The sequence below is a fragment of the Bufo bufo genome, chromosome 4 (assembly GCF_905171765.1).
Source record: "Bufo bufo chromosome 4, aBufBuf1.1, whole genome shotgun sequence".
NCBI lineage: Eukaryota > Metazoa > Chordata > Amphibia > Anura > Bufonidae > Bufo > Bufo bufo.
In genome coordinates, this window is record NC_053392.1 from 624,674,718 (window position 1) to 624,700,087 (window position 25,370).

General features: G+C 45.9%; 1 long non-coding RNA gene across 1 annotated transcript; it reads left to right on the plus strand.

Moving 5' to 3' along the window:
* The first annotated feature begins 16,956 nt into the window (after positions 1-16,956).
* LOC120999790 lies at positions 16,957-24,944 on the plus strand. Its single transcript, XR_005778649.1, has 3 exons — positions 16,957-16,994; positions 17,056-17,064; positions 24,829-24,944. It is a non-coding gene; the product is annotated as an uncharacterized LOC120999790 (long non-coding RNA).
* Positions 24,945-25,370: the final 426 nt, after the last annotated feature.

Genomic DNA, 25,370 nt, shown 5'->3' on the forward strand with positions numbered 1-25,370 from the left:
TCAACTTCTGTCAGCTGCAGGGGTGGGAGGGAGGGTAACTTTCTCCCTGCAGCTCACACTCAGACAGCACAGTGCTGCTGTCTGAGAGTGAGCTGTTCAAATGGACACGCCCCCGAACCGGTAAAGGCCACTGTTAAGGGGGCGGGCACCTGTGGAGGTCACTGTCAAGGGGGTGGTATGCTGTGAAAGTCACTGTTAAAGGGAAAGGCTGCTGTAAAGGTCAAAGTTTAGGGGGTGTGCTGCTGTGGAGGTCCAATTTTAAGGGACGGGGCACTGTGGGGGGGTCAGTGTTAAGGGGTGGGGGGCTGTGGAGGTCACTGTTTTGGGGGCGGGGTACTGTAGATGTCACTGTTATAGTGGATAGTGTTGATATCTTTTAACGACACACAAATATTAAATGAAATATATACCCGAGCGAAGCCGGCAGATTGTGGAGGGACAATGTGATGATAATGTCTGTACAGCGCTGCGCTATAGAAGAGAGGAAAATAATAAATAATAATAATGAACCCACTAAACACAAGGAATACGGCAACTAAAGGGGTCCTCTCACTTCAGTAAGTGGCGTTTATCATGTAGATGCAGTTAATACAAGGCACTTACTAATGTATTGTGATTCCCCATATTGCTTCCTTTGCTGGCTGGATTCACATTTCCACCACATTATACACTGCTGGTTTCCATGGTTACGTCCACCTTGCAGTCCAGCAGCAGGAAGGCTGGCCCTTTTTCCTTTAGTGTGCAAGCACGACCACCACGGCTGGATTGCAGGGTGGTTTGTAACCATGGAAACGAGCAGTGTATAATGTGTTGGAAAAATGAATCCAGCCAGCAAAGGAAGCAATATGGAGAATGACAATACATTAGTAAGTGCCTTGTAGTAACTTTCTCTACATGATAAATGCCATGTGCTGAAGTGAGAGAACCCCTTTAATCCCCGACACCAGGAATATAATTATTAAGGCCAAGTTCACACTTCAGTGTTTGGTCAGTTATTTCCATCAGTTATTTTGAGCCAAAATCAGGTGCGAGTCGAGAACACAGAACAGGAGCAGATCCTTCCCTTCTGGTTTTGGCTCCCAATAACTGATCAGATAACTGAAGTGTGAACTCGGCCTTACCCATTAAACACCAATGATATTAATGTTAACCCACTAGATACCAGGGATGTTATTTTTAACCCACCAGACGCCAGGGATATTATTAAGGCCTGAGCTACACTGTGACTTTTTGTAGCGCGACTGATTGATTTTAACTATTGAATTGCAGCTGCTTCCAAAGGCCTACAATCTGGTGGACTGCAGCGGGCATTGAAAAAGTCCCAGTGTGTCCCAGGCCTAACCCTCTAGACACCAAAGGTATTATCATTAACCCACTTCATGTGGATATGTTTAACCCATTAGACTCCTGGGATATTAATATTAGTATTGTTTTCAATAGAATGGCCGGAGACGTGGAAATGGCAGAATAATGGCCCCCGCTGCTCTCTCATAAGTAGAGATGAGCGAATCGAAGTTGAATAAGTGGAATTCAATCCGAATTTCAGTAAAAATTTGATTCGTCCCAAAGTCGAATTTCCTCGCGCTTCGTGGTAACGAATCGTATGTTGTTGTTTTTTCAATGGCTTCTGCACATGTTAGAACAAGGAAGTAAGAAGCCCGGGAATGAAGGATCACCCACAATGCCATGCATGCAGCCAATCAGCAGCCAGCCAGCCCTGTGATGTCACAGCCCTATAAATAGCCTCAGCCATCTTGGATTCTGCCATTTTTCAGTGCACTTAGTGCAGGGAGAGACGTCAGGAGGCGCTAGGGAAAGTGCGGGGAAAGACTTCATTGTGCTGAAAAAGGGATTTACAAGTTCAGGGAAAGATTAGTCAAGGTGCAGGGAAAGGATCGGGAGGAATCATCTACACTATAAAAGGAGAACAGGGTGCAATAGGAGAGTGTACGGCCTGGGTAACAGGAGCGATTCTATTACACCTTGCTGCACTAACTGGGATTAGAAAGTGATCTATTACTACAGATTTTAGGTAGTACAGGTAGTGCAGTAATCCTAGCATGTGTTATTGTGGTGAACGTGTGCTCTGATACAAACATTTCGGGGGGTTTATTTCATATATATAAGTACTTCCATTCATCCTTGCTTCTGGGGTGAAATTGCAGTCTGATAGTATTTTACCCTTACGGTTACTGTTCTAGTACAGTATGTTGGACAGACAGGTGACAGGCTCTTCTAAGGGAATGGGCAGTGGCAAAAACGTTTTGGGAGGTGGTAGAAGTAGCAGCAGAAGATGGGGGGTGGAGCAGCAGTCACAGCGACTGCCTGAGCTGCCAGGGTCATCTAGCGGTCATGTTTTTGTAACGCCCCAGGGTGGCATTACCACTAGTGTTGATCGAGCCCCAAAGTGCTCGGGCTGAACACCTCGGGATGCTCAGTTGCTCTACCAAGCACCCGAGTATAATGGAAGTCAATGAGAGAACCCGAGCATTAAACCAGGCACCGCCTGCTCTGAAGAGGGGAGGAGGGCACCTGGTTCATATGAAAAGGTCAGAAATTGATAAAAACACCACCGAAATGGTTCGGGAACAGCATGGGGAGGATGTCTGGATACATCTTGGACTCCCAGGTCGCTGCTGGGAACGATATTGTCCAAAAAGTACGGCACTTTTACAGACTGACAATAATACGCCCAAAACCGAAACATTCTTTCCTGTATATTTACTTGTATATAAAGTGCAAGTGCTGCCAAAAATTACAGGCAAGAGGCACTCCGATACCACCTGTATATCACATAAAGGAGGGCCTCATTCACATTGTGGTACAATTGTTCATGTAGTGGGACTCCTACACTTATAAAGCCTATGCACTAAGTGAAAGGGCTGCCAGAAAAAAAAGGAGCCGACACTCCAAAACACCCTTTGTTACACATAAAGGAGGGCATCATACACAGCCTTGAAAAATTATGATTGATGGCCTGCTGGTGACCCTCAAAAACATTTGGAGCAAGGGCCTGCTGATCTGACCATCTAAAACATTAGGGGTGAGGGTCTGCTGCTAAGCTGACTATCAAAAAAATTATGGTTCAGGGCCTGCAGGTGAGCTGACCCTGTAAAAGATTATATGCGAGGGCCTGCAGGTGAGCGGACCCTGTAAAAGATTGTAGGTGAGGGCTGGATTGCAGGGTGGTCTGTAACCATGGAAACGAGCAGTGTATAATGTGTTGGAAAAATGAATCCAGCCAGCAAAGGAAGCAATATGGAGAATCCCAATACATTAGTAAGTGCCTTGTAGTAACTTTCTCTACATGATAAATGCCATGTGGTGAAGTGAGAGGACCCCTTTAATCCCTGACACCAGGACTATAATTATTAAGGCCAAGTTCACACTTCAGTGTTTGGTCAGTTATTTCCATCAGTTATTTTGAGCCAAAATCAGGTGCGAGTCGAGAACACAGAACAGGAGCAGATCCTTCCCTTCTGGTTTTGGCTCCCAATAACTGATCAAATAACTGAAGTGTGAACTCGGCCTTACCCATTAAACACCAATGATATTAATGTTAACCCACTAGATACCAGGGATGATTATGATTGATGGCCTGCTGGTGACCCTCAAAAACATTTGGAGCAAGGGCCTGCTGATCTGACCATCTAAAACATTAGGGGTGAGGGTCTGCTGCTAAGCTGACTATCAAAAAAATTATGGTTCAGGGCCTGCAGGTGAGCTGACCCTGTAAAACATTATATGTGTGGGCCTGAGGTGACCCTGTAATACATTATATGCGAGGGCCTGCAGGTGAGCTGACCCTGTAATACATTATATGCGAGGGCCTGCAGGTGAGCTGACCCTGTAAAATATTATATGTGTGGGCCTGCAGGTGAGCTGACCCTGTAAAAGATTGTAGGTGAGGGCCTGCTGGTGAGCTGACCCTGTAAAACATTATATGTGAGGGCCTGCAGGTGAGCTGACCCTGTAATACATTATATGTGAGGGCCTGCAGGTGAGCTGACCCTGTAAAAGATTGTAGGTGAGGGCCTGCAGGTGATCTGACCCTGTAAAAGATTGTAGGTGAGGGCCTGCAGGTGAGCTGACCCTGTAATACATTATATGCGAGGGCCTGCAGGTGAGCTGACCCTGTAAAAGATTGTAGTTGAGGGCCTGCAGGTGAGCTGACCCTGTAAAACATTATATGTGTGGGCCTGCAGGTGAGCTGACCCTGTAAAAGATTGTAGGTGAGGGCCTGCAGGTGAGCTGACCCTGTAAAACATTATATGTGTGGGCCTGCAGGTGAGCTGACCCTGTAAAAGATTGTAGGTGAGGGCCTGCAGGTGAGCTGACCCTGTAAAACATTATATGCGAGGGCCTGCAGATGAGCTAACCCTGTAAAACATTTAATGCGAGGGCCTGCAGGTGTCATGGTCTGGAGTCAAGCTCGGAGGCCAGTAGCTATAGCAGCGGAGCAGATATTCACACAGGACACCTTGGCTGATGACACGGGTTCACCTGAGGTGCGGGGTCTAAGTACTAACCGGTATTCGCCAGAGCTCCTGATGGTGGAGATGGACTTTGCTGCGTGTTAGTACCAGGTCGCAGTCCTCAGGATAGCCCCACCAGGAGGTGAGCAAGCCAAGGTCCAGTAGCAGATATAGCAAGCAGGGATCAAGCAGAAGCGTGGTTGAGAAACAAGCCAAAAGTCGGTAACGAATAGTACAGGTTGGGATTAAGCAGGAGGGTAGTCGAGGAACAAGCCAAAAGTCAGTAACGGATGGTAGCAGAGACACGGTCGGCAGCAGGATAGACAGGAGCGAGATATTGGCTGGTAAAGGCACAATATTCTGGCAACCAGGAAGTGCAGAGACATGGCTTAAATCAGGAAGTTCATGGGAGGAGCAAAGAGTTCAAGGTTCAAGGCAAACAAGATTCAAGACAAGATCATTCAAGGAATTGTTTAAGGAACTGTTCAGCATTTCAGGTGGCTCAGAAAGTAGAGGCACCGCCAGACACAGCACAGGTCCCGGGTTCAAGTCCAGATCCTAACAGTCCTCCCAGGACATCCCCTGGATGTCTTATGGCCAGGTTTGTGAGGAAACCTCTGGTGGAATTCCTTTGTTAATCTAGGGGCATGAACATTCTTATCAGGCTCCCAAGAGTTTTCTTCTGGCCCATATCCTTCCCATTGAACCAGATATTGTAATTTGTTCCGAAAGATCCTGGAGTCAAGAATTTTTTCCACCCACCACAAATTTTTCTTCACCCTGTACTTCAACAGGTGGTGGAGGAGGATGAATTATTCCAGAAAAAGTATTTTCATGAAACGTTTTGAGTAGTGATATATGAAAAACAGGGTGAATCCTCATATTGTCGGGAAGCTTTAGGCGAAAAGTGACCGGGTTGATTTGAGCAAAAATCTCAAAAGCCTTTGACCCAACTTAGCACATGGAACCTGAACCTTCAAATTTTTCGTAGATAACCAAACTTTGTCACCTACGTGAAAGGTGGGGATTGATCTCCAATGTCTGTCAGCAGCCTTCTTGTAATATTCCTGAGCCTCCTTCAATGTATCCGTCAATTTCTCCTGGATCTCCTGTAATGAAGTTAATCTGTTGGTAACAGCAGGAATTGGAGTTGAAATAGGTAGATCTGGAATAAAAACTGGATGATACCCAGTGTTTAAGAAAAAGGGGCTTTGAGAAGTGGAGCTATGTTTAGAGTTATTATAAGCAAACTCTGCCGTAGGAAGGTAGTCCACCCAATCATCCTGAAGATAACTCACAAAACATCGAAGGTATTGCTCCAAAGTTTGATTGGTCCTCTCGGTCTGACCATTAGACTGTGGATGAAAAGCTGAGGACAGATTAATTGTTACACCCAACGCTGAGCAAAAACTTCTCCAAAATTTAGAGGTAAACTGTACTCCTCTGTCCGACACCACATCATCAGGAATTCCATGTAGTTTAAAAACTTCCCGGACCATTACTTCTGCAGTATATTCGGCAGAGGGTACCCCCTTAACTGGAATAAAATGAGCCATTTTAGTGAGACGATCCACAACTACCAGGATGGTGGTCATCCCTTTAGAAAGGGGAAGGTCGACCACAAAGGCCATAGAAATTGACCCCCATGGTCTTGATGGAACAGGCAGTGGTTGAAGTAACCCCAGAGGAGAAGATTGGGGTGTCTTATTGTGAGCACAGGTTCGACACGAAGCCACATAACTCTTGACATCTTTCTTGTACCCAGGCCACCAAAAGGAACGTCTTAGAAACCCCAAAATGACCAGCAAGTTTAGAGTCGTGAACCAACCTGAGGGCTTCTACTCGAACTGATTCAGGTACATAGAGGCAATGCTCTTGAGTCCAAAAAACGCTGCTGTACTTGAGGTTAAAGTCTTTAGGAGGATGATTAAGAAGTGGGTCATTCTCATACCCCTCCTTGAGAAGATTAAGAAAGGTCTTAGAACTCATGGCCCCTGTTGAGGAAGGGTTGAGACGCATGCATATATATACATATATGCATGCAAACACGTGCATGCATGTATGATATATATGCATGCATTAATGGTCACTTTATAGGATGATGTGCGCACATCTGCCCTTAGTGGCCCACAGGGGCTCATGGTGGCCCCTGTGGGAATTATGTGGTCCCTGGAAAATGTGCCCCCTTATAATCCCCCTTATAATATATATGTGCCCCTGATATATATCTATGTCCCTTATATTAGTGTATACATGTGTATGGATGTGCCCCATGCATCCATACACATGTATATTATACAATATTCCCCCCCCTATACCTGAAACCAGGTGCATCAGTGTGAATGTGCCCCAAGCATCCACACTGATGCAATCTGGTTAATTACATCAGAATGACCGGACTAAGGTCCGGTCATCCTGAGAACTACAAAGAACTCAGATTCAACAGAATCTGAGTCCTTTGTTCTAATTATCCCCAGCGCCGCTGGAGATAATTATGCATGATAGAAGGGAGGGAGAAACCTCCCCTCCTTCTATTATGCACATTCCGGCAACGCGATTACTATCGCGCTGTCCGGAATGCAAGGTGCTGCAGGCAGGAGATCAAAGACTTCTCCCGCCTGTCAGCAAGTCGCGGCCCCGCTGTGCGCGTGCAGGGACGCGCGGGCTGGCGCGGTGATGTCATATCACCGCGCCGGCCCACGTGTCTAGGCCCGTGGAGCGCGCGCACAGCGCATGCGCCGCGACCCGGGAGTGCGGGCTGCAGGGTATAAATCCCGGCAGCCCTGCACTAGAAAGAGATCGCTACCGGCCCCTGCACTGAGGAGGAGAGCCCTAAGAAGAGCGCGATCGGCGCTCAGGGAGACGGAGCGGCCCCTTCCCCCCGGCTGGAGAACCCTTACCGACCCCCCCCCTGAAGGACAGCGTAGCCGGCGCTCAGAGACACAGACGGAGCGCCCCCTCTCCCCCCCCCCCCCCCCCGACTGAAGGACCCCGACCGGCCCCTCTGAAGGAGAAAGCAATCGGCGCTCAGGAGGAACGGAGCCACCTCCCCCTGGCTGGACTAAGTATCCTGTGTATCCCCTCCTTCTTCCCTTAACCCCTATCCCACCAACTATATATCCCTGACCCCCTACCACTTACCCTTATACCCCTGGTAGTCCCCAACACCCCTGATAGCCCCTATACCCATGGTAGCCCACCAACTATTCCCTGACTATTACCCCTGAGACGATTAGCCCCCCCCTGGTTAACCCCTTAATAACCAAACCCCTATTAACCCCTGGTTCCCCTGATTCATATCCAAACCCCTACACCCCTGGTTACTACATTTGCAGGGTATTAACCCTGGCATTGCTGTGTAGCCCTGCACTACTGTATTTGTGTCTGTGGCCTGCATACACCCCTGCAGTGCCACCGTTAACCCTCGTCGTACCCCATAGGGACAGTAAGTAGAACCAGGTGGGTGGGCTGCTAATATTGGTGTGAGTGTATTGTATAGTTAGTTTGTGGGTGGAATTTGGGAACCGTGTAGTGTAGTTTAGTACTGTATATTTAGTACTGTATTGTTAGTGTATTGCGTGCTTAGTGTATTAATAAATACTGTTTTATTTATAACTATCTGTGTAATGTGTGGTTATTAGCGATAGTTAGTTAAGAAAGGCGCATGCCGCTAGCTTAGTGATTAGCGTAAAGTATAGTGAAAATATTGTGTTAATAATATAAAGGTATAAATAGGCGGAGTCACATATAGACAGCTCCTCCTATTTTATGAATATGAATTATTGATATTTGCATAAATATTGGTGATTAATATTCCCCCTTTACAGCCCCTATAAAGTTCTTTTGAGGCAGGATCGTACATTCAGAGTTTCTTTCCTGGAGAGGCCCAGACAACATCCGTGACAGGGCATCAGCCTTACCATTCCTTGACCCAGGGCGGTACGAGATAACAAAATTGAACCTCAAGAAGAATAGGGTCCAACGTGCTTGTCTAGATGACAACCTCTTGGCAGAACGAACAAAATCTAAATTTTTATGATCCGTGAGAACGGTTACAGGGTGCTTAGCCCCTTCCAGCAGATGCCTCCACTCAGAAAATGCTTGCTTAATTGCCAGCAGCTCCTTGTTTCCAATGTCATAATTCTTCTCGGCTGGAGACATCAGTCGAGAGAAATAAGCACAAGGATGAAGCTGCATTCTTTCTCGAATTCGCTGAGAAAGGATAGCTCCCACAGCAGAATTTGAAGCATCAACTTCTACGATGAAAGGCAGTTCAGGATCTGGATGTACCAGTATTGGTGCAGTAGTGAAGAGAGTCTTTAGTTTACTGTGACTCAGGTGACCACAAAAAGGGTATTCCTTTCTCTGTCATCTGTGTAATTGGAGCTATTACCTTGGAGAAATTCCTTATAAATCTTCTGTAAAAGTTGGCAAATCCAACAAATCGTTGTATCTCCTTAACATTCCTAGGGACAGGCCAATCCACCACTGCTTTGATCTTATCGGGATCCATGCTTACCCCTTCAGAAGAGATTATGTAACCCAAGAACTGGATCTGACTTTGTTCAAACTCGCATTTCTCTAGTTTGATGTAAAGTCGATTCCGCCTTAGTCTCTCGAAGACAATACAGACATGCTTGTGGTGTTCTTCCAAATTATCAGAAAAAATGAGAATATCATCCAAATAGGCTATTACAAACTGATCCAGCAAATCTCGGAAAACATCATTAATAAAATGCTGAAAGGTTGCGGGAGCATTGCACAGTCCAAAGGGCATGACCAAAGACTCAAAATGTCTATATCTGGTTCTGAAAGCAGTTTTCCATTCATCTCCAGGATGAATGCGGACAAGGTTGTATGATCCCCGTAAATCTAATTTAGTAAAGAGCTTGGCAGAGCGGAGTCTCTCGAGCATTTCTGGAATCAGTTGGAGTGGATAGCGATTTTTAATTGTGATCCGGTTTAAATCTCTATAAAAAATTATATGCGAGGGCCTGCAGGTGAGCTGACCCTGTAAAACATTATATGCGAGGGCCTACAGGTGAGCTGACCCTGTAAAACATTATATGCGAGGGCCTGCAGGTGAGCTGACCCTATAAAACATTATATGCGAGGCTCTGCAGGTGATCTGACCCTGTAAAGGATTGTCGGTGAGGGCCTGTAGGTGAGCTGACCCTGTAAAAGATTGTAGTTGAGGGCCTGCAGGTGAGCTGACCTTGTAAAAAATTATATGCGAGGGCCTACAGGTCAGATGACCTTGTAAAAGATTGTAGGTGAGGGCCTGCAGGTGAGCTGACCCTGTAAGAGATTGTAGGTGAGGGCCTGCAGGTGAGCTGACCCTGTAAAAGATTGTAGGTGAAGGCCTGCTGGTGAGCTGCCCCTATAAAAGGTTGTAGGTGAGGGCCTGCAGGTGAGCTGACCCTGTAAAAGATTGTAGGTGAAGGCCTGCTGGTGAGCTGCCCCTATAAAAGGTTGTAGGCGAGGGCCTGCAGGTGAGCTGACCCTGTAAAACATTATATGTGAGGGCCTGCAGGAGAGCTGACCCTGTAAAAAATTATATGCGAGGGCCTGCTGGTGAGCTGACCCTGTAAAAGATTGTAGGAGAGGGCCTGCTGGTGAGATGACCCTGTAAAAAATTATATGCGAGGGCCTGCTGGTGAGCTGACCCTGTAAAAGATTGTAGGTAAAGGACTGCAGCTGAGCTGACCCTGTAAAAGATTGTAGGTGAAGGACTGCAGGTTAGCTGACCCTGTAAAAGATTGAGGGCCTGCAGGTTAGCTGACCCTGTAAAAGATTGAGGGCCTGCAGGTGAGCTGACCCTGTAAAAGATTGTAGGTGAGGCCTGCAGCTGAGCTGACCCTCTAAAAGATTATATGCGAGGGCATTATATGCGACAAATAAGCATGTGTTGATATGATGGAACCGGAGGAGGAGGATGAGAAAAGGAAGATTGAACCATATACCCTGTTTGTGGTGGAAGGGGTGCAGGGAATACAGTGTATTCAGTACATTATAAACAACACATGTAAAGTGCCTTTGTTCATCCGCTTTCCTCTGGTGGAGTAGAGAAGTCAGGGGCAATCCAGGCCTTGTTCATTTTTATAAGAGTCAACCTGTCAGCATTTTCAGTTGACAGGCGGATGCACTTATCTGTTATAATGCCACCAGCAGCACTAAATACCCGTTCAGACAAAACGCTGGTGGCAGGGCAGGCCAGCACCTCCAAGGCATAGAGCGTCAGTTCGTGCCACGTGTCCAGCTTGGACACCCAGTAGTTGTAAGGCACTGAGGGATCATTGAGGACGCTGACACAGTCTGCTATGTACTCCTTCACCATCTTCCAAAATGTTTCCCTCCTTGTGACAGTAGGACGTGCATCAGGATGAGGGTGCTGGCGGGGTGTCATAAAAACTGTCCCAGGCTTTGGAGAGTGTTGCCCTGCCTCTGTTGGAACTACTGTGCATTCCCCTTGTCTCCCCCCCTCCTCGGTTGCCCAAAGAACTACGGACTCTGCCACCAGCTTTTCAGATGGAAATTTTTGGAGCAATTTTTCAACAAGGACCTTCTGGTATTGCACCGTTTTGCTCGTCCTCTCCACCAGAGGAATGAGAGATGAGAAGTTCTCTTTGTAGCGGGGGTCGAGAAGGGTGAACAACCAGTAATCCGTGTTGTCTAAAATGCGTATATCGCGCGGGCCGCGGGAAAGGCAGCCTAACATGAAGTCAGCCATGTGTGCCAGAGTACCATCAGGCAAGACTTTGCTGTCCTCATCGGGAGGATAACTCTCAATCTCCTCATCCTCTTCCTCCTCTTCTGCCCACCCACGCAGAACAGATGGAATTAAACTTCCATGGGTACTAACCTCTGTAGCAGAGGCAACCGTCTCCTGCTCCTCCTCTTCTTCATCGTCCAATTCGCGCTGAGAAGACGAACTGAGGGTGGTCTGGCTATCATCACCCTGTGTAATGTCATCCCCCATTTCCACCTCTTCCACATGCAAAGCGTTGGCCTTAGTTGTAAGCAGCGAGCGTTTGAGAAGACACAGAAGTGGGATGGTTACGCTGATAATAGCGGCATCGCCGCTCACCATCTGTGTTGATTCCTCAAAGTTTATTAAAACCTTCCAGAGGTCAGACTTTGGGGTGTGCGGGCTTGCGGCCGCACAAGGCGCCATAGCAACAGGGGCGCCGGGCGGCCGACAGCTCGCAGTGTAATATGCGGCAGGCGAGGCGGCACTTGTGTTCTCCCCCCGCCCCCTCCCCCTCCCCTGTCTGACCTGATTCCTCCTCCCCTGTGTCTGACCTGTCACCTGATGATCCTCCGTGCCGTGTGTCTGGCACGTCTGCACCATTTCACAGTTCACACTGGCCAATCAGCTTTTCACAGTGCAAAGATCCTGCTGCTGATTGGCCAGTGTGTAGGACTGGAGCATCCCGCTCGCATCCCGCTTGTTCCTGTGTCACTTACCGCGTCAAGGTCTGCCGACTACAGCCCGCCCCAGCCCAGACAGACTGAAGGACTGCTCCGGAGACTGTCGAACCGGACTATAAGGTAAGTTACCTTATAGTAATTTACATGCACTAGAAAGCTGATCCATACCCTGCCCAATTTAGCAAAGTGGCAAGATTGAGCAAAAAGTCACAATTGTTTGAGCAAAACAAAGCTTGTGCAAAAATGTGTGGCTTCTTAGTGGCACAATTCTGCTGCAGGGGGAATGATAAATCTTCCCATTGTGTTTTCTAGCACCTTCTGAACTATGTTATAGGCCCCGGTGCTAACATTGTTGTGCCCATGGAGGGAAAAGTAGGGTAAATTAATGATGGCACACCAGGGCCGGTGTAACGTTATACTTCCCTACCTCGTGAGATTTCCCTATTCTCGTCACTTCCGGTCGCACCGGACATGACGTGAGGATGTGTTCAGCGCCGCGCAGGCGCACAACGACGGGTTAGGGAAATTTCACAGCAGAGTGTGCATGCGCTGGGAGCCTCGCCGGCGGTTAGGGCAGGGAAAAATTATGGGCCAGTGCGCAGGCGTGGTGATCGGATGGATGTTCTCATGCGCTGGGAGCCTCACCAGCGGTTAGGGTAGGGAAAAAGCACTGGCCCGTACGTAATTTTTCCCTTCCCTAACCGCTAGTGAGGCTCCCGGTGCATGCGCAGTGTCGGCTGGTGTCCAGCTGAGAACATCCATCTGATCACTGCGCCTGCGCACTGGCCCATAATTTTTCCCTACCCTAACCGCCGGCGAGGCTCCTGGCGCATGCACACTCTGCTGTGAAATTTCCCTAACCTGTCATTGTGCGCCTGCGCGGCGCTGCACACCTCCTCACGTCATGTCCGGTGCGACCGGAAGTGACGAGGGTAGGGAAACTCACGAAGTAGGGAAGTATAACGTTACACCGGCCTTTAGGGTGTGCGGGCTGGTAACTACTTGGTTGGATAGCCAGCCAGCCTATGCCATGATGCCAGCAACAAGCAGTGTTTTTTTTTCCGTTTTTTTTTTGGGGGGGGCGCCACAAGGTTAGCTCGCACAGGGCGCCTGAACACCTAAGGCCGGCCCTGCTGGCGGAAACCCTGATTGACGTAGGGCCCTCAATCCTTGCCGTCGGTAGCACCTGTGCAAACCCAGGGTACGACTCGCTCCCGGCCTCCACAACATTCACCCAGTGTGCCATCAGGGAAATGTAGCGTCCTTGGCCGAATGCACTTGTCCATGTGTCCGTGGTTAAGTGGACCTTCCCAGTAACTGCGTTGGTCAGGGCACGTGTGATGTTATGGACACATGTTGGTGTAAGGCGGGCACGGCACAAGGTGGCTGGGGACTGCGTAACGCTGGACGGCCGGTGACATCAGGCTGCGGAAGACCTCAGTGTCCACAAGCCTAAATGGCAACATTTCCAGGGCCAGTAATTTGGAAACTGCATATTTAGTGCTATGGCCTGTGGGTGGCTAGGTATTTGCGCTTGCATTTAAAGGCCTGGGGTAAGGACATTTGTATGCTGCGCTGGGACATGGAAGTGGATGTGGTCGCTGATGGTGCTTGCAAAGGTCCAGGGGCAGGTTGGGAGGCATCCGGGCCTGTGCCTTCGACAGGGGATTGGCCAGAACATAACACAGGGGAAGAGGAGGCCGTGGTTTGACCCGTAGACACATATTGTGGACCCAGGCGTTCGTCCCACTTATTACGGTGCTTGGATGCCATGTGGCGGATCATGCTGGTGGTGGTGGGGTTGCTAGTGTTCACGCCATGACTCATTTTCGTATGGCACAGGTTGCAAACTACTATTCTTTTGTCGTCCGCACTTTCCTCAAAAAAGCAACAGACTACAGAACACCTACCCCTTGGCAAGGGAGATTTCCACAAGGGGGTGATCCGAGGAACAGTTGTGGGCCTGTCTGGAGTGGCCTGCCTTCTCCCTTTTGCCACCCCACTGCCTCTTCCATCCTGTTGCGATGCTGCAGATCCCTTCCCCTCTGTACTGCTGTCCTCACTCGGCTTTCCACCTTCCCAGGTTGGGTCAGTAACTTCATCGTCCACCACCTCCTCTTCCACTTCCTCACTCTGCTCATCCTCCTTACTTGTTGACCTAACCACAACCTAAGTGATCGACAACTGTGTCTCATCCTCTTCATCAACCTCTTGAGACAGTAATTGGCGTTGACTTATTGGCAACTGTGTCTCATCATCATCTACCTCGTTAAACAGTAATTGCCGTTCTCCACCATCATCTTCTTCTGACTGTGGATGCTCAAGAGTTTGGGAATCAGGGCACAAGATCTCATGTCCCTCTTCAAGCCTGCTTGGCGAGAGGCCCAAATCAAGGAATGGCGCTGAAAAGAGCTCCTCTGAATATCCGAGTGTGGGATCACTTGTTTGCCCAGACTGTAAATGTTAGGAGGAAGGAGGATCAGGGTGAGGATTCTGTTGACCAGACTCTTGGCTACTGAGACTGGACTTGGTGGAAGACAGGGTGGAGCTTAACAGACTGGAAGCATTATCTGCTGCAATCCAACCGACCACCTGGTCGCACTGGTCTGACTTCAAGAGTGGTGCCCTGTGCCGCCCTGCAAACTGGGACATGAAGCTAGGTATCGTGGATGAGTGTTTCTTGTGCTCTGGCAGCAGGCAATGTTTCACCGCGGACAGGGCCACGGCCTCTGCGTGCACCATCAGCATCCCTGTCCCTTACTGCTCGCCTTCTTCATATTAAATGTTATATATGCTTGAAAGTCTGTCACACGTACAGTAGCGTAGGATTTGAAAGTGTATGCGCAAACAAATTTAAAAATGTATTTGGGATGTGGAAACGTCACACAGGAGATATACCACAGATAATATCACTGTCCGCAGTGTCTACGGAAAAAGTACACTGGATGTCACAGATAAAAATTTTATGAGCACTGCCACTGGAGATGTGGCCCTGATAATGTCACTGTCCGCAGCAGACACCGTCTATGGAAAAAGTACACTGGATGTCACAGATATGTTTGGATGCGCACACTTTACACAGGAGATGTGGCGCAGATAATGTCGCTGTCTGCAGTGGCCTAACTATTGCACGCGATTTAGCGCAGGATGCGCTAAAAATAGATGTTGCTGCCATACACAATAGTTCTTAAAAGGACTTTTGGGTCTGTAAAGTTTTAGCAATTTAGCGCAGGTTGCGCTAAAATATATATTGCTGCTGCCACATACAATGGTCCTTAAAAGGACTTTTGGGTCTCTGAAAAGTTTTTCTAATAAAAATATATTGATGTTGATATTTAGGGCCCTAATGAACAAATCAAATTTGTCCGAATTTCCATTCCAGATAATAAAGACATCATCTATATACCTGGTCCAGAAGACGATCTTGTCACCCCACCAAGTGTGTGTGTCAGGAAAGACTACTTTATCCTCCCACCAGCCCAGCTAGCATTGTGAGACGCTACTGCTCATATCCTACAAGTTAGCCCAGGAAAGAATGCATGATCCATACTTCACCGCGGATGGAACGCATAACCACGCCCCTAGGATACCGCTGTGGAACGCAAGCGCTCATGTGACATAATGTCCGCAGCGCCTTGATGACGCGGAAGGCCTGGACTGGCTTCTCTGCGGTGGAACGCACGGCCATCTTTAGGCCTCGGCGTGCGTTCCACCGACGATCCGGGATAATACATGTCGGATTTAGCATTTACCCCTCGGCATATAGAATAAGGGGATACTATAGACATCAACTAAGGTACCCCAGCGGTTTTTAAGCCACATTCTTAACCATGCCCTATAACTTTGCCCAGGATCATTAAGATCATTGGGTCACATGACTGAGAGAGACGTGGTGATTGGAGCGCAATAATGGAGGTCCGCCCTGTTTAGGGTATAAATAATCGTATCGTCAGTTTACAAATTGGAGCCTTATCTTGTATGCCCCCTGGAGCACCCCACATTGCAGTCCACTGTTCAGAGAGGATCCACGGGAACGGATAAGTACCTTAGCATCCTTTACTAATTGTATCTTTTATTATTGGTGGATGTTCCACCTCTGACAGTTGAGGACCACCTGGAGGTGCTCCAGTATTTTTGGTTTTTCATTTGGACTTTTATTAGGAGTCTGTTAAACCGTTGTTATGTAGCCGCTGGACTTTGGCAGCGACGTACTGGTCTATCCACTCTTATGGTCTCCTGATGAACCGTGTAAAGGGGAAACGTGTCGAGATTTGGATTATTAATTTATAACAACTTATGTTAATTGTTGTTCTCTATTGATTGATCCAGGCATCTATTTGGATCAAGAAATTAAGACCAATTTTTTTTTAAATACAACCATTGTTAATTATTGTTGCAGGACCCAGACATCCATATGGGTCATTGTGTTGTAAGGGCATTTCAAGGACAGGTAGGCTAGGTACGGGGACGGAATGCTCCTACCATCTGGGTGCCTCTCTGGGCTGAGACAAGGGTAGGGACACCCTAGGGATACATTAGGGACCCATATGGTTCTGGCCCTGGTGCACCACCATTAACATCCTCTCCTGCCTGGCCCTCGAATTGGTTCTTACTGTCTGTTTTGATTGTGTATCAGTCCCCACGTGAGGGACCCATTTGTGTGTATTTTAATATATTTTTATTAAAAGTTATGTTTTAGGTAGTTAGCTTCAGTGATAGCGTTCTTAGATACAACTACCTACTAAGAATTTTTTCAGTCTAACCTACCCCTTCTAGGGGAAAGGTTGTGTGCAGAGGATCCCCTCTAAGGGGAAGAAAGCAGGCCCTCTTCCCTGCTGGACGGGCCTTGCCAGGGCCAGCAGAGCACCATCAGCTCTGCTGGAACAAGAGAAAAGAGCAAAGAGCCTCAGAAGCCAGGAGAAGTTCCCTGGATAAAGATAAAGATACAGATAAAGAGACAGAATCAGACTTCAGAAAGTTAGGTACAGCAGAAAGGAAAAGTTTCTATTTATTCCTGTCAGCACAGCAGAACTAGAGTAAGTGACAGATGACAGATGTAGCAGAGCCGAATGTGTTCGCCTGCCAGAAGTTAAGCCAAAACCCTCCTGGTGACCAAGACAAAGATGGAAGATTGTTTCTCTGATGCAAGTTTATTCAAGTAAATATTCCCCCTATTTGCACTGCTGCAGACGACCACGCCAGGTAGGAGCACCATGACAAGTGAACAGACACACCTAAAGGGACATTATAGGCAACCCTTTCACCACTCTGGTATTCCTACACCTGGGTACCACTATCACCATCTACTTAGGGGGACTCCGTCCCTCGTTGCGGAAATGCAACTGGCGTCACGACAAAAACTCTTATAATACCTTAAAGAGACCCCTGGTAGTACCCAGTCCGTTGCAGTCAAAAGTGGCGTCACGAACAGGATCCGAATCTGTTAAATCTTTGTGCCGATAAACTGCCTAGCCTATTGGATGTACAAATATACTGTCGAAAATTACTTTAATGCGTTTATTGCGGAGCGGCAAGCGCAGAACCACGTGTGCCAGCATCAGAAGGGTTAATCCGCCATTTTTACATACTATGGCGAAGCTTTTTGTTGCTCAAGCAGATTGGGAAAATCCAGGACCGCCCCTCTCTAAAGCGGGAAACTCTAGCCCTGTCCACCGGGAGCGATGGTACTGCATGAAGAAAGGAAGCGGAAGCCTCTCCCTTCAAGCTCCTCCTTCATCTCCGTTTTCTGTAGATTAGGTAGATTGGGCATCACAGTTGCTCAGTGGTTAGTGGTGGCTCAGTGGCTAGCACTGGGCCTTGCAGCGCTGGGGTCCTAGGTTTGAATCCAACCAAGGACAACATCTGCATGGAGTTTGTATGTTCTCCCCGTGTTTGCGTGGGTTTCCTCCAGGTTCTCCGGTTTCCTCCCCCACTCCAAAGACATAGTGATAGGGGCCTTAGATTGTGAGCCCCATTGGGGACAGTTGGATGCTAATGGTGATGCTAACGTCTGTAAAGCGCTGCGGAATATAGTAGCGCTATATAAGTGCATAAAATAAATAAATTAGGTGCTTTCTCCACGACACACCCACTGTCGATCAAAAGGAAAACGTAAGTAATAGATAGTTTGGAGTGCCCTCCACTATCTAGTGTTGCATGAAACTGTAAAAAATGAAAGAATAATAAAAATACAAATAGAAATAGAATAGAATAGTGCATACAGTACAATACATACATTAAAAATCAGTATGCCTTAGTGATATAGTGTGTGATTTGCAGGCTCATAGTTTGATAGGTAAGGTGAGGGTGCAAATCCTCAGTACCTCACATAGAGCACGTCTAACGGGTGAATATATCTGAACTGCCAGGAATGATGGTGAATATATCACTATTAATGGGGATAATGTAGCTTGAATTGGCAAAATATTGAACTGGATTACTGCAGGAGGGTAATCATCGTCCCAAATGGGATACAACCCAAATCACATACATATTTATCCAAAAACTCAAATAAAATATGAAGGGATTGTAAAATAAAATGAAATGTAAAAGGATATAAGATAAACTGAAATATATTGAAAATACACCCAAAACGCGGATGCATCTTTAGTGCGTTTTCAATGCTTTTTTTATCACAAAGTTGCTTATAAGTATTTGAATCAGTTACATTGAACAACACGTAAGCTTATTTTGCACAAGTGTGGTGATATTAATTTCAGAATGAACAGATAAACATTCCCTCAATGTGCGATCGCAATTAATAACTGTATTTATAGAAATAGATGGTTTACTACTGCAAAAGAATCAATCATGGAAGTTTAGTAATGTTTTTCTTATATTTTCTCTCATTTTTCTTTTATCTGTTTATACAAGTATAGGGAAAAAAAATGTTTATATAGAAAAAAGAGGAGGGGGGGGAAGCCAAAATACGAAAATAAATAGAGAATGATTCACCGGACCTGTAAGTTATCTAATACATCTGTTAATTGTATATAATTGATTATATATATTTTCAATTTTCATTATTCGATTATTTCTCCTTTTCTTTTTGTCTTTTTCGTTTTCTAAGTATTTTTCCTTACAGGTGAGATAATCTTGACTGATGTATAAAGAAAATACTCCAGTAACTATGGGGAATCAGATAGACATGTCAATGAGGAGGAGACCACAAACCCCAATGCACGATTACCGGCACCAAACAGAAAATCACAACACAAAGACACCAAGGAGGACACGAGTAGGCCACAGCGGAAGAAGACACGTAGAGGAAAACAAAAGAGGGAGCCCATACCGACAATACAGGACACGTCCATAAAGGACAAGATAATAGTAAATTTCAGTCACACACAATTGACTGATGCACAGATTACACTACTTAATAAAGGTCTGAAATGTTCACCCTCCACTACATTAGATAAATTCACTACTTATATAGGTATAGAAACATTTATTAGAAAACTTTGCTTGAAAAAAATATTTTATTATTGAATCCAATATTATGTGCAACTTCTAATTCCACCAAATTTGAACATACGGACCTTAAAGAGAAATAGACAAGAAATAGAACATGAAATAGGCTACTTTCACACTAGCGTTCGGGGCTCCGCTTGTGAGCTCCGTTTGAAGGCTCTCACAAGCGGCCCCGAATGGATCCGTCCAGCCCTAATGCATTCTGACTGGATGCGGATCCGCTCAGAATGCCTCAGTCTGGCACCGTTTGTCCTCCGCTCCGCTCAGCAGGCGGACCCCTGAACACAGCTTGCAGCGTTCGGGTGTCCGCCTGGCCGTGCGGAGGCAAACGGATCCGTCCAGACTTACAATGTAAGTCAATGGGGACGGATCCGTTTGAAGTTGACACAATATGGCTCAATTTTCAAACGGATCCGTCCCCCATTGACTTTCAATGTAAAGTCAAAACGGATCTGTTTGCATTATTATGAACAAATTCGGTAACTCTTTCCCTTCGTCAGTGGAGCAGCCGTCGAAGGGAAAGAGTTCCCGAAACGCGTCTGGGCCGCACACCTGTGAAAGAAGTACCTCCGCACCTTATGCATGGCCATGCAAATATTACTATAACGGAAGAATTTGGATTTCCAGGACGCCGAGTACAGAATTTGCCAAACAGTGCTCTTCATTTGTCCGGAGACACACTACTTCCGAAATACCGCGAGATTCGGGATTAGCGAGCTACAGGAGCTACAAGCCAGACGCCGGAATTGATCCACGCCGCCTATCCACCGCATACGTCCATAGAGGCGTCCACGAGACACACTGAGTGGAAGGTAGGAACATTGCACCTGTGAACCGCATACGATGAGGCATACCATCTGAATGTGTACGGTAACCTGACTATATTACCGATATCTAAGGACACTGAGGCACGTATCTGCATGTGAGCAGGAAATGTTCGGCTTACCTGCCCAATTGCTATACTAATATTGGATTAGCGCATATGAGTCTGCAAACTCACTGACTATTCAAGTGTGCGCACAGGACAGTGAAGCGCATTATCACTAACAACTTCTTTGATTCAGTCACATATATACCAGTTGTTCTGAATACAAGAGACTGATACTACCTAACCATCCCTATATGTGGTATTGATTATTATGTATTTTATCTTCAGATTTTATTTCTAGATTTTATGGTATAAATATACACGTGTGATATATTGTGATTTAATTAAATTTTAATTCATCACCATTTTGGTCCAAGTGTTAAGTGCTCGCCCTCATTTTGATTTTAGATACGGATTTATATGATCAAGAATGTAGAAGACAATTATCAGATCAAGAGACGTACAATAAATTTAAGCAGGACCCCACTACAGGGAGTGCAGAATTATTAGGCAAGTTGTATTTTTGAGGATTAATTTTATTATTGAACAACAACCATGTTCTCAATGAACCCAAAAAACTCATTAATATCAAAGCTGAATATTTTTGGAAGTAGTTTTTAGTTTGTTTTTAGTTTTAGCTATTTTAGGGGGATATCTGTGTGTGCAGGTGACTATTACTGTGCATAATTATTAGGCAACTTAACAAAAAACAAATATATACCCATTTCAATTATTTATTTTTACCAGTGAAACCAATATAACATCTCAACATTCACAAATATACATTTCTGACATTCAAAAACAAAACAAAAACAAATCAGTGACCAATATAGCCACCTTTCTTTGCAAGGACACTCAAAAGCCTGCCATCCATGGATTCTGTCAGTGTTTTGATCTGTTCACCATCAACATTGCGTGCAGCAGCAACCACAGCCTCCCAGACACTGTTCAGAGAGGTGTACTGTTTTCCCTCCTTGTAAATCTCACATTTGATGATGGACCACAGGTTCTCAATGGGGTTCAGATCAGGTGAACAAGGAGGCCATGTCATTAGATTTTCTTCTTTTATACCCTTTCTTGCCAGCCACGCTGTGGAGTACTTGGACGCGTGTGATGGAGCATTGTCCTGCATGAAAATCATGTTTTTCTTGAAGGATGCAGACTTCTTCCTGTACCACTGCTTGAAGAAGGTGTCTTCCAGAAACTGGCAGTAGGACTGGGAGTTGAGCTTGACTCCATCCTCAACCCGAAAAGGCCCCACAAGCTCATCTTTGATGATACCAGCCCAAACCAGTACTCCACCTCCACCTTGCTGGCGTCTGAGTCGGACTGGAGCTCTCTGCCCTTTACCAATCCAGCCACGGGCCCATCCATCTGGCCCATCAAGACTCACTCTCATTTCATCAGTCCATAAAACCTTAGAAAAATCAGTCTTGAGATATTTCTTGGCCCAGTCTTGACGTTTCAGCTTGTGTGTCTTGTTCAGTGGTGGTCGTCTTTCAGCCTTTCTTACCTTGGCCATGTCTCTGAGTATTGCACACCCTGTGCTTTTGGGCACTCCAGTGATGTTGCAGCTCTGAAATATGGCCAAACTGGTGGCAAGTGGCATCTTGGCAGCTGCACGCTTGACTTTTCTCAGTTCATGGGCAGTTATTTTGCGCCTTGGTTTTTCCACACGCTTCTTGCGACCCTGTTGACTATTTTGAATGAAACGCTTGATTGTTCGATGATCACACTTCAGAAGCTTTGCAATTTTAAGAGTGCTGCATCCCTCTGCAAGATATGTCACTATTTTTGACTTTTCTGAGCCTGTCAAGTCCTTCTTTTGACCCATTTTGCCAAAGGAAAGGAAGTTGCCTAATAATTATGCACACCTAATATAGGGTGTTGATGTCATTAGACCACATCCCTTCTCATTACAGAGATGCACATCACCTAATATGCTTAATTGGTAGTAGGCTTTCGAGCCTATACAGCTTGGAGTAAGACAACATGCATAAAGAGGATGATGTGGTCAAAATACTAATTTGCCTAATAATTCTGCACGCAGTGTAATGAATATCATAAAGAATTAATAATTCATTATTGCAATGAGGGATTGAATAAAGGAATTCTCCTAGAATGTGAATATAAATATATAGTGGGTACTCAAAAAAGATTATCAGTCTTTTATTGTATTCCCAAAATACCTAAAAATTACAATAACCCACCCGGAAGGCCAATTATTTCTGGCATTGGCTCAATTGCTTCTAATTTATCACAATACATTGACAAGCTATTGCAACCTGTCGTTAAGCGAACACCTTCATATATAAAAGATACGATACACAATATTATATCAACCATTGAAAAATTAGAAATCAGAGATCATTCGATTCTTGGCACTATGGATGTTAATTCACTTTACACGGTTATAGGACACAACCAGGGGATTGAAGCTTTAAGGAAACAACTGCAAAAATACAGCTCATTACATTATGATCAAATTACATTTTTATTAAAAGGTGTCAAATACATACTTACCCGTAATTATTTTGCATATGAATCTGGATTTTATCTTCAGGAGAGGGGGACTGCCATGGGTACCAGATTTGCCCCCAGTTATGCTAACGTTTTTATGTGCCCAATGGGAGGAGGATGTGATATGGCCTAAGCTGGGGACAAGTCTGGTTCTCTGGCGCTGTTATATTGATGACATCATTTTTGTTTGGCAAGATACCGAGGCTAACCCAAATGTATTTCTCCAAGAAAATCAATGCTAATGAGAGAAATCTCAGTTTTGCTACTAATGTGAGAAAAAAACACACATAGAATTTCTTGATTTAGTAATTAAGATGACTTGATACAGCGGCCTTTATTTACTTCCCTATTGCGGTTTAATAGCGTACATTTTGTTTTCAGTTTTCTCCCCCCTTTTCAGGTTATTTGGGTAGCCCCTTTACCTAATGGTTCTCATAACCTGTGCTGCTATATCTTTATTACTCCATGTGGATTACAAATGACTTTCCTACCTCATTTGGATTACAACTAAATGACATTATTGTTCTCTTGGATTACAAAGGACTTGTGTTGCACTTAAAAGTTCCAGTTAGGTGCACTTTATCTACCAACCTTGAAGAAAATGGACTCTAATGTGATTTTATTATTGCACTACCTGATTGCATAAAAAATGTACCTTCATTAAAAATTTGCACTAATCTTTCTGTTTCAGCAACGTTACAAGTATATTGCCCATTGTGTGCGTTTTTTGCAGGTGCCGCAATGTGATTCTATATGCATTTTGTAGGGATTATGGTCCTTGCACTTTGTTCAGGTCACCAGATAGTCCGCACTTAGTTGCTTAGTTATTATGGACTGCCTCTGAGGACGTCTGGCACGTCACAAGCAGATCTAACATCACAGTTGCTCATTATGGACCTCCTCTGAGGACGGTAAAATACTAATGGTTCCTGAGTGACATAGCCTATTGCTACACCAGAGACGCCAAGTGGTGAAACGTTGCAAGCAGGTCTAACACCGTGAAGGGTAACCCGCTGCTACTGTATTATGTGTGTGGAGAGATTGGAACGCCTAGCCTCATCCTCCTAGTGTATATGTTTGAGAGCCTTGTGTTTAGCCAAGGTCATTTGAGTCCTAAGGCCTTGTGCAGTTAGCTACCTGTGTAATCATCAAGGTGACCGTGCGAAAAAAGGGATTACAGGATGAAGCCACCCTTCTATTTGCGGGCGTATCATGCCATGTATAGGGATTACAGTACATGACACCCCACGCTCCATATACGACAAAGGCCACGTCGTGGAGTATTGAGCGCTTAGTGCAGAATGAGTAAAGTGAGTACTTAAAGTGTAGTACAGTTATTGAGTGGTGGCCGTCTTAAATGTCAGTCTTTGTATGTCCGTATTATTATGCAGCACTTTGTATTTGTTTCAGGTACCCGGAGAGCATATATTGGTATTTATATTTACCCAAAGCACAAGCCGAGGGCGGCTTGGTTCTTAAGTGTCGGGGAATGTAATGCCCCAGAGTTGCATTACCATCTATTGCGCCTCTCCACTATCTATTATGGTTAATTTGGTCTCATCATGTGTATTTATTTCAAGGTTCTGCAAAATGTGTATATTTATTTCTATGCAACTGTCATGTTTGTTGTAATGTGCCTGGTTCACCAGTAGATGGCGGTAGTAATGGCAGAGCTAGTTTGTCTGGAATGGAGCCTTTCTTTCCATTCTAGTCCTCTCCAGAGAGGGAGGAGTTTAGTTAGTGAAGGTCAGTCTAATCTACCCCTTCTAGGGGAAAGGTTGTGTGGAGAGGATCCCCTCTAAGGGGAAGAAAGCAGGCCCTCTTCCCTGCTGGACGGGCCTTGCCAGGGCCAACAGAGCACCATCAGCTCTGCTGGAACAAGAGAAAAGAGCAAAGAGCCTCAGAAGCCAGGAGAAGTTCCCTGGATAAAGATGAAGATACAGATAAAGAGACAGAATCAGACTTCAGAAAGTTAGGTACAGCAGAAAGGAAAAGTTTCTATTTAATTCTATCAGCAGAGCTAGAGAAAGTGATGTAGCAGAGCCGAATGTGTTTGCCTGACAGAAGTTAAGCCAAAACCTGCTGGTAACCAAGCTAAAGTTGGAAGATTGTTTCTCTGATACAAGTTTATTCAAGTAAATCTGCTGTTCAACGTTATACCAAGTCTGGACTCATTTCTTTTCATCATCCCCTTCACCAACCTTTATTCCCCCTATTTGCACTGCTGCGGACGACCACGCCTGGGGTTCCAGTATATCCAGGTAGGAGCACCGTGACAAGTGCACAGCCACACCTAAAGGGACATTATAGGCAACCCTTGTACCACTCTGGCATTCCTACACCTGGGTACCACTATCACCATCTACTTAGTTCTACTTAGGGGGACTCCATCCCTCATTGCTGAAATGCAACTGGCGTCACGACAAAAACTCTTATAACACCTTAAAGGGACCCCTGGTAGTACCCCGTCCTTTGCATTTTGACCCCACCTGTCCTGAACCTGCCTCTGTCCTTTGCTGTTCCATCATCCACAGAAGTATTGTATGCTGTGGGCTCAGCTCCACTATACAGCGAGGACGAGCTACTAGAGGACAGTCAGCAGCTAC